Consider the following 9443-nt stretch of genomic DNA (forward strand, 5'->3'; position numbering starts at 1 on the left):
GAGAGGACACACCCTGATTACACAGGTACTAATCTATTCAAGGTTCATTGTGTGAGACACAACCTGTTCACACTGATTGGATTTACCAACTAAAAATGTAACTCTCATAAAATGTTGAAAACATGTTTCCTTTATTCATTAAACAAATATTTTTGACTGAATTCTTTTTACGAGGAAATTTCTGGATCCTGGAGATACAGCAGGGAATCAAACACACTTGATTTCCATGGACAAAACCCTGGAATTATCTAGAGGAAGAGTGTCATTAAAAATAAAGGGCAAGGAGGCCACTGCCAAGGGGGAAGTGAGATGTGACTGAAGCAATGGCCCGGTTCTGGAGCCCATGGCCACTGCTACAGCATTCAGCACAGCACATCAGAAACAGCTGTGTTGGGAGCTGGAGCAGGCCCTGGAGTCACAGCTGGGGTGGGTGCGGTGCACATGAATTGCAGAAAGTCACCCATGCTGGAACACCTGAAACTTGGGGTGGGAGCTCCTCAGTGGGCTGAGCCCCAGTCATCCCTCAGTACTGTGCACTCCTGGTCCAGACAGCAGCCACTGGAGCCTGATTCTAGGTCTTCCTTCTTGGGATTCCTTCAAACTCAGGATGGAGGCCAGAGGATGGTGATCATCTCAGACCTCAGCTTCCAAGGTTGGACATTTTCTCAGCACCCAGGGCTGATATTGCAGTGACTGGGAGCTTCTTCCTGCTGTCACTTTTCCTGCCAGGGAAGTGAAGTGGGGTCCCTTTCCCTTAATCCTAAAACATCTGCAGAGCAACAGTGTTGTGTAAACAGCATTAGGCCATGAGGAGGGGGGAGTGAGACTGTGCCTGTACCAGTTAAAGGAAGCAAAACTTTACCGTTTAGGGGAGGTGAAGCTGCAGTTGCACGCATCAGCGAAGCATAACCCTTTTAACAATAACTGCTCCAGGTCCAAGTGAAACTCTTTGTAACCCTTTAATAATCAATAACTGCTCCAGTTCCAAGTGAAACTCTTTGTGAAATTCTTTGTGAAATTGTTTTTTGTGATCAATAACTGCTCCAGTTCCAAGTGAAACTCTTTGTGAAATTGTTTTTTGTGATCAAGAGCTAACTGCCAACTCTGCTTCTGTTAGAACAGCTTGCTTGCATTTCTAGGATACGGTTTCTGTCTATATAAGGCACCAGTGCACACAGGTCAGGGCTGCTCACTGAATTCCCTGTGCGGAGGGAGTCAAGCTGAGCAGTCACTGGCTGGCTAATAAAGGTTTTTTTAAAAAATTCTAATTGGCTGTCTTGAGCTTTAACTCATGGGCACTGTAACAGGAAGGACTGACTGGTTCCCACTGTCTCACCCTGCACTTCTTTCTCCCCCTCCCCTATTCAGGAACAAGTTTCTTTTCCTTCTCCTTTGGAAACCAGGCCCCAGATATCCAAAACACGTGTGTGTCCTCCTCTTGGAACAGCCTTAGAAATATTACCTTTGTCAAGGGACATTATTATGGTGCTACAAAATCTGTTATCTCCTCTGTGCTCTTGTCATCCTTGAAGCTCTTGTTGTGGCCTGTGTTGGCTTGGTGTGGCTGCAAGTTGCTCTTAAGGAGGATCTGGATGCTCTCAAGGAAAAATTTAGAACAATGGAATCTAATCAAAAAAAGCTCATTCGAAGAAGTGTCCAAACTTAATGAGGAACTACTCAGCAAAAAATAACTTCAGAAGATTGAATCTGGAGAGCTGGGCTCTGGATAAATATCACAGTAATGAATAAGCAGATTACTTTCTTGATTTCTGTGGTAAACCACATCAAAGCCAATGTTAAGTCACCTTCAGACTTAATTAGTATGTCTGCCACTGCAGAGGGACTTCAGAAGAGTGTAGCTTCCATTGGCAATACTTTAAATAGCATTCATCTTGTTGAGGCAATACAAAAAAAACAGATGAACACAAGGAAACCATGGAAATACTGCAGGGTGATATGAATCAGCAACTCTTGAAGGAGACCAGTGGAAGCAACCACATCACTCCAGCACCTTCAGTTAGTTATATCAGAACTTGACAATAAAAGTCACAGTGTGAAAAAGATAAGTTCTCCTTTCAAAAAAATGAAAAAGAAACAGGATATCCTGTACCTTCACAACTCTTTAGAGGAGGTAAACAGTGTCCTAGTGGGATATCAGAGAGAATAATCTTAAACTCAAGGGGATGCATGAGATAGTAAACTTACCCAGAAAGTCAATCTGATATAAAGCAATCTGGTTGCTGTAAGGTAGAAAAGAGAGCAAGCCTGTCCTACAGCACAGAAGGTGCTCAAGTATCAAAGCTAAGAGAAAAACTAAAGGTGATCAGTGCTCTCACAAACAAACCTGAGAGCAACAGGCCTCCAGAGAACACTGATAAAGAGCAAGTACAGGGTTTCGCATCAAGGCCATAAGCATTGTCAAAATTTTCACACTCTCTTGGAGACCAAATTAAGAAAGCTGCCTAGCTAGGATCTATCTACCTACCAGGAATTTCTAGCACTAACATCATCTGGATTTTTTCCATAAGGCTGGCCAGGATGTGGATGGGAAGCTGACCTACCAGGAAATATGGAACTTCCTAGGTTCTGCTGTGCCAGAACCAAAGAGCTTGAGAGTGTTTGATTCTGATGGAGATGGAAGATACTCATTCCTGGAGCTGAGTAGTTTTAGGTGTCTAGCCTCATCAGGCATATTTTAAAATGACCATGTGACCTAGACTACCTAGTATCTACTCACCTAAAAAAGAGCCCTTTTGCTCATCCTATCAATTCTCCAGTCCTCCAAACCACTGTAGAAGACACATTGCCACCTTTAACTTGTTTGAAGAACTATATAAATGTTATTCTTTTTAAAAGGCCATTTGACTTATAATATATTTAGAAATCCATGACTTCCTGAAACCAGTAAGATCTCATGTTCCAAAACTACAAGAAAAAATGTAGTATTCTTTTTCCTGTCTTTCATTTTTTTTGGAAGGAGACCTTATCTTTTAAAACTTGAAAATGTGTATATAGGGAGAAGAACCTACCTTTATATTACACATAAATAAGCCTTTTCTGTATGTAAATAGTTCACATGTAAGAAAGAATTCTGCACATTTTGTAAGAAGAAAAATGGTTTAAAACAGGATGTGAAAAAAATGATGTTAAAAATTCACTAATCTGATCTGGTTAGAAGCTGAAACTGTCCACATTTCTTTAAGGCATCCCTCATGGGCCCAGGTGTTGCCACAGGGTTTGGTCTGATGGCTGAGGGAAGAGATTTAGGGAATGGACACTCTGGGGACAGTACTGACTCCAGTATCAGGAGAGTAAGGGTCGAGTTCTTTGTTCCTATACCCTCAGCTAAAACCAGTCAATCAAAGAAGTCCCATTGGGGAATTTTCTCATTGTTAATCTTATTTCAGGGTTTATGACCATAAACAGTTATCCAGGAAGGAGTTACATCCCTTCACCACCCACTCTTCCTCTAATTGAGCTAGATTATCTGCCCCCACCCACCCAGGTCTATCTTAAAGCTGTAGCTGGCTCCATCTCTGATACCATCTCTGTTCTGAATGGCAGCACTGAAATTCCTTCAGTACCTGTCTTAGCTTGGCCACCCAGGAGCTTTTGAGGAGGGCTATGCCTCTAGTTTTGACCCAAGAATCTCCACCTCTTGAGATTTTTACCTCAGGGCTAACCAAGACGTAATATGTTTTTCTGTGGTCTAAGGCCAAAAAAAGCTAACCAAATATCAATTCATATTGAATTTCCTTATCACTCTCTGCTCAGAAGCTAGAGGCTTTCTGTGCAGAGGATGTGAAACAGCACCAGGCAGGTCTGGAGCAGGGGATTCTATGTGATCGTGTCTAGTTTCCTCAAACGAAATACAAGTCAGTGCAATGTTTTCCTTTTAAATACTTCTATGGACCTGGCACTGGAAGCCCTTGGGCTGGAAGGAATAATACCTTCATGTCACCTATATGTTTAGTCTGGACTTGGTGTGTTGTTCCTAAAGTAGTTTTTTGGGTAACACAAAAGAAAAAAATAACTTTGCAAAAATTAACTTTGCTGTAGGTCAATTCAGGGAGAAACTAAAAAAGCTTTCATACCATGTTTTACAGTAGAGCTCATTTTCATTTTAACTTGCTGTCCACATTGCCCTGTCAGCCATGGATGCAGTCCAGCATCCTTAAACTTCTTGTCCTTTTTTTCCTTAACATGATGTTCAGCTTGGTGTTGCATAACCTTAATTTTTTCTGGAAGTATTAAAATTTAATTAAAGTAAGTTGAAGTCTATTCCCATGATTGTATCTCTTTACCACATTATAGCTTATGCTTTTCTCAATTGTTTTCAGACATTTCCCTTGCACATCTGAGATATTTCACTCCCTTGGAAAGATTAAAATATAGTATAAAATTATCCTGTCATGTGAGTAACTAGAAGACAACTCTTACTCTTCCATCCCCACATCCCTTTTAAAAATATATATACTGTTACAGACTTTGTAATAACAAAATAAAATTCTAGCAATAAATTGAATAATACTACTATATTTGTATATGCTTTACCATAAATTGTATGTCTGTACCTGGAAAGTATATTTTTGAGAACTGACTTATATGAATTATACCAGAGGGTAATGTAGCTTGTTCTTTTAACTTTCAAATTCTTATTCATTGGCAAGTACTTTGGGGGCATTTGTGGTGGTTTGCATATGATATGTTCCCCCAGAAAAGCCATATTCTTTAATGCAATATTGTGGTACCAGATGTAATAGTATTGATTAGATTGGAACTTATTGTTTCCATGGAGATGGGACTCAATCAACTGTGGGCAAGATCTTTGGATAATTTCCATGGAGATGTTACCTCACCCATTCAGGGTGGGTCTTAATTAAATCACTGGAGCCATATAAAAGAGCTGACAAAAAAGGAACTCAGAGCAGCTGAGTGACATTTTGGAGAGCAAGTGAGTGACATTTTGGAGCTACTGGAGCTTAGAGAGACATTCTGAAGATGTCTGTAGGAAGCTGACACTGACATTTTAGAGAACACCATTTTGAAACACAACCCAGGAGCACACAGACAACAGCCACATGTCTTCCCAGCTAACAGAGGTTTTCTGGATGCCAATGGCCTTTCTCCAGTGAAGGTACCCTATTGTTGATGCCTTACCTTGGATGCTTTATGACCTTAAAACTATAACTTTGTTACCAAATAACCCCCCTTTATAAAAATCAATTCACTTCTGGTGTTTTGCAAAATGGCAGCATTAGCAAAATGGAACAGGATCTTATCTCTTTGTTGTATGTACTTTTCTTTTGCATCAGATAGCTATAAGAGGTGAAGTCTCATTTAAAACAGTGTTTTAGTTAATCTTAATATTCCCCCCACTCAAGTTTGGCTAGCATCATACCTGAGCCAGCTGTGCAGTTCCATCCTCTCCTTACCCCCTACCAAGTTCAATAGAAGTGTTCATACTATGCTCTCAGACCTGTGAATATCCATGTCATGGTGCCTAAGTACCATCTCTCCCAGGCAGAAGTTGCGCATCTTGAACTCCTTTGTTCAAGTTGAGCAGACTGACTAGCTTAAGAGCCCCATAAGCTTCTTACCCAGTATTTAATCTGAAGTTTTTTCTTTATGTTACTTTTTCTTACCCAACCTGTGACTCCTCTTGAGCTGTAGTCAAGCTTCACCTGCCACATGACTCAGCTCTGAGAGGAAGGTTGAGTCATGATGGTAATTTTGGCATTTTTGTTTTGTTTTTAAGTCCTTTTATCTTTTAACTCTGGCAGCTCCTACTCCTTCTTTCCTAAGTTACCCAAGCCCTGCTTCTTGGTCCTTTTATTCTTTTGCTTTGTACTAGCTGGTATAATGTTTAATTAAGCAGCTTCCTCATAAATCAGAGAGGCAAAAATGTGTGGGAAGAGAAAACCAAAAGAGGGACCTAGCTTAGGAATGACCATAGTGTCATCTTAAGGGCAAAGAGGTGTCTGGCCCATAGGAATGTGACACTACAAAGCTGGAGTGTGTATAACCTTCATCTGCTGCTGGCTATTTCCCTTTCATTGGAGTTTTCTTACTTTACACTTGCCAGACATAATTCCTGATCCCCTATGGCTGGTCCCACTGGTCACAATTGAGGATTTTGAGTGTGACAGATCATATTCATAATGGCCTGCTGTTGAATTGTTTTTAGTGAAAGATTTTGTTTGCTACACACCTCATTGGCTTGCTTACCCACACCAATTAGATGTGGTCCCTTCTTTCATACCCAAACCAGGACACATTTGGGAGTTTCTGAGGCTTGATAGAATACGTATTGTTTCTCATATGAATCTAGCCTTCCTTGTTTTCTCATATTAAGAAATGTAAATCTACTTTGTTTTTGTGGGGGTATTTTGTTAATATATAAGCAATTTTGGTTCTGTTTAGGAAATTAATTCAAGGTTTTCAGGACTTGATTTGAGCTTCATTTATGGAATCACAATAACAGCCATTTTATTTATCTAAATAAAATATTTCCATTTTCTTTCAAAGAGAAATAAATGGCAGCTTGGGTTCACTGCCTGCCTGCCATGCTGCACTTTGCATGAGTGGGATCCAGCAAGCCAGGAAGAAAATCCAGCCCCTCCACAGTCCATTCACTGAGGAGTCAGAGGAGGAGGGGAGAGGCCTGGAGGACACCAATTTGAACATGTTGAAATCATCATAGAAGAATAGTCAGTTTATGATATCCACAAAATCTAGTGAATAAGCAGCATTAAGTTATCATCCAAAAATGACTGGAAGTTAGATGTTGCAATGGACAATTTTTTGCAAAATTCTGAAATTTATATACAAGAGACTGTAAGAGGATCATTGATAGAAATGTTAGGACTACTGTAAAATAGATACCAATATCCACAAAATGAAAATAAAATTGGAATAGATAGTATACAGCAGTTCTGTGATGACCAGGACTATACCCAGTGTGATGATCACTGCATGGAAGTTCAGAGAAACAAAAAAGTGCAACTTCTCCAAACAGAAACACATATTGCAGAACAGAAATAGGAGTGGCAGCATAGAAAAACCAAAGTTCCCATTACCCAAGATGGAACAAGAACTGAAAGAACCAGTATAAATTAAGGATTTTTACCAGTTTACTTTTAATTTTACAAAGAATTCAGGACAAAAATATCTAGAAATAGACATTACCTACTGAAATATAATGCTTAATTGAAAAATTAAATTCTTAGACTTATGAAACAAATTTTTGTTGGAACAGCATAAATGATCAATAAAGATACTTGACATCTTCTTTTGGATTTCAGTACAGTGACTGCACATGACATGTCTAAATTTGACAAAGGAGCACTGTCTGCTATTATTGATGACTTTGTGGAATCTGCACATCCAAAAATTGCTGGGAAAAATTATCAACAGTGTAGCACTAAAAGATCCATCTAGAATGTACACTGCATAATAAATACAACAGAAAATTGCAGAATTTCTGCTGCCTGGACTGAACTGAAGACTAGTCCTTGAAATTCAGGGTGAAGTTTGAGACAAAACTTGGCCTACATCTTGGGCCATGTCCTATTCCATTCTTTTAATAGTGGCTTGGGCTTCTCTTCAAGACTGCAGTGCTGAAAACATTTATAATTGCAATATTCAGGAGTTCATCTTTTATATGTGAACCATTGTATTTTATTCTCCCATATATCTTAGAAGATTTATGGTGATTATTTTGAGGTTTCCATTCTAGCATAAAGCACAATAGCGTCTTCATCAGAAAACAGTTTGTAATTAGAATTAAGCATATAAACATAAATTTATAAAAACTTTACATATATATATATATTCCTTGGGCTAGTTACAAAGACTATGGTGATAGCACTCCCAATATGAGTGTTATATTTAAGTGTAATGGATCTGAAATGGTATTTTGGTTTTGGGGGATATTTTTCATAGAAAATCATGATTCTTGAAGTGAGTAGAGTATCAGATGAAGTAACTGACGTGAAAAATTTTTCAGATAAATTTGGTGCTTGCCTGAAAAGTTTGTTGTGCTTTATACCCTCAATTTCAAAAAGGTTCCACAAAACTAGTCTGAAATTACCATACCTATGTTTATACATATACATACATACATATACATATACATATATATGTAAAATAAATTTCTACAGTGAGCATTTATTAGGAAATGTCCACAAAATAGTAGACACTTCTTTTTACATTATGCTTTATATAATTTGATTTCATTATGATTTCAAAATGCTTATATGCCTGGCAAATAAGCTAAGCTATTTAATTTGTTTTGAATATTTTAGATTGCTACAAAAAACAATATTCTAAATTTAGGTGTGAGGCTATATTTGTTTTGTTTTGAGTTCTTTTTAGTCATCACCCTATGAAACACAAATGAAATTCCCTTAATTTATAAGATCAAAGGAATTAATTCTGGGAATGTGTGCTATGAGCCATGAAGTTCAATCTCTATAATATAGGTACTATCTTCATTCAAATAGTACATTTTTGATGATTTCTTATTTTATTGAAATTGCTGTAACTGCTATTCACTGTGGTTGCCAAATATTTACTTCAGTAACATAGATTTTTGGACAAACATACCCTGTGTGCAAAATATCAATTTGGCTTATGTACCAGTTTGGACATATGTCCCTCCAAAAGCCATGTTCTTTAATGCAATCTTGTGGTGGCAGATTTATTAGTCTTTTGATTAAGGTGGAAACTTTCAATTGAGTGTGTCCATGGAGATGTGACTCACCCAACTGTGGGTGATATTTTGATTAGATTATTTCTGTGGACTTTTGCCCCACCAATTCAGGGTGGTTCTTGATTAGTTCACTGAAATATTTGAGAGAAGCTAAGAGCTGACACAGACCAAAATGCAGCCTGATTCTTGGAGATGCTTGGAGACACAGACAGAATGATATTTGGAGATGCTAAGCTAAGAGAAGTAGCCCAGAGATTGCCATAGAAAAGCTAAGCAAGAACTCCAAGATGCTTAGAGAGAAAACCACCAGAATCAGAAGCTGGATGCAATGCAACCTGGGAGCAAAGGATGAGCAGACACTAGCCACATGACTTCTCAGCTGAAAGAGGTGTTCTGGACAAAATCTGCTGTTTTACAGTGATGATATCATCTTGTTGATACATTATTTTGGACATTTTTATGGCCTCAGGACTGTAAACTTGTAATCAAATAAACCCCCTTTATTAAAGCCAATCCATTTATGGTGTTTTTCATAATGACAGCATTAGCAAACCAGAACAGATTCTATTCATAAATTATTTAGTCTCTTTACTGTTTTTGTTTCACTCAGATTAGTTTAATTTTCAGATTAAAGTCAAATGTCATCTTCTATGTATCTTTTTCAATTAAAAGACCCATGGATTACTTTCATGTTGAAATGCTCATTTCTCTGTTCTTAAATATTTCTGTA

The 9443-nt window shown here is 38.3% G+C and overlaps 2 pseudogenes; both read left to right on the forward strand.

The window, feature by feature from the left end:
* The first annotated feature begins 462 nt into the window (after nt 1-462).
* Nucleotides 463-2699, forward strand: LOC119519938 (annotated as a pseudogene).
* Nucleotides 2700-6580: 3881 nt separating this feature from the next.
* On the forward strand, nt 6581-7440 carry LOC119519939 (annotated as a pseudogene).
* Nucleotides 7441-9443: the final 2003 nt, after the last annotated feature.

Source organism: Choloepus didactylus, chromosome 24, assembly GCF_015220235.1.
Source record: "Choloepus didactylus isolate mChoDid1 chromosome 24, mChoDid1.pri, whole genome shotgun sequence".
Classification (NCBI taxonomy): domain Eukaryota; kingdom Metazoa; phylum Chordata; class Mammalia; order Pilosa; family Megalonychidae; genus Choloepus; species Choloepus didactylus.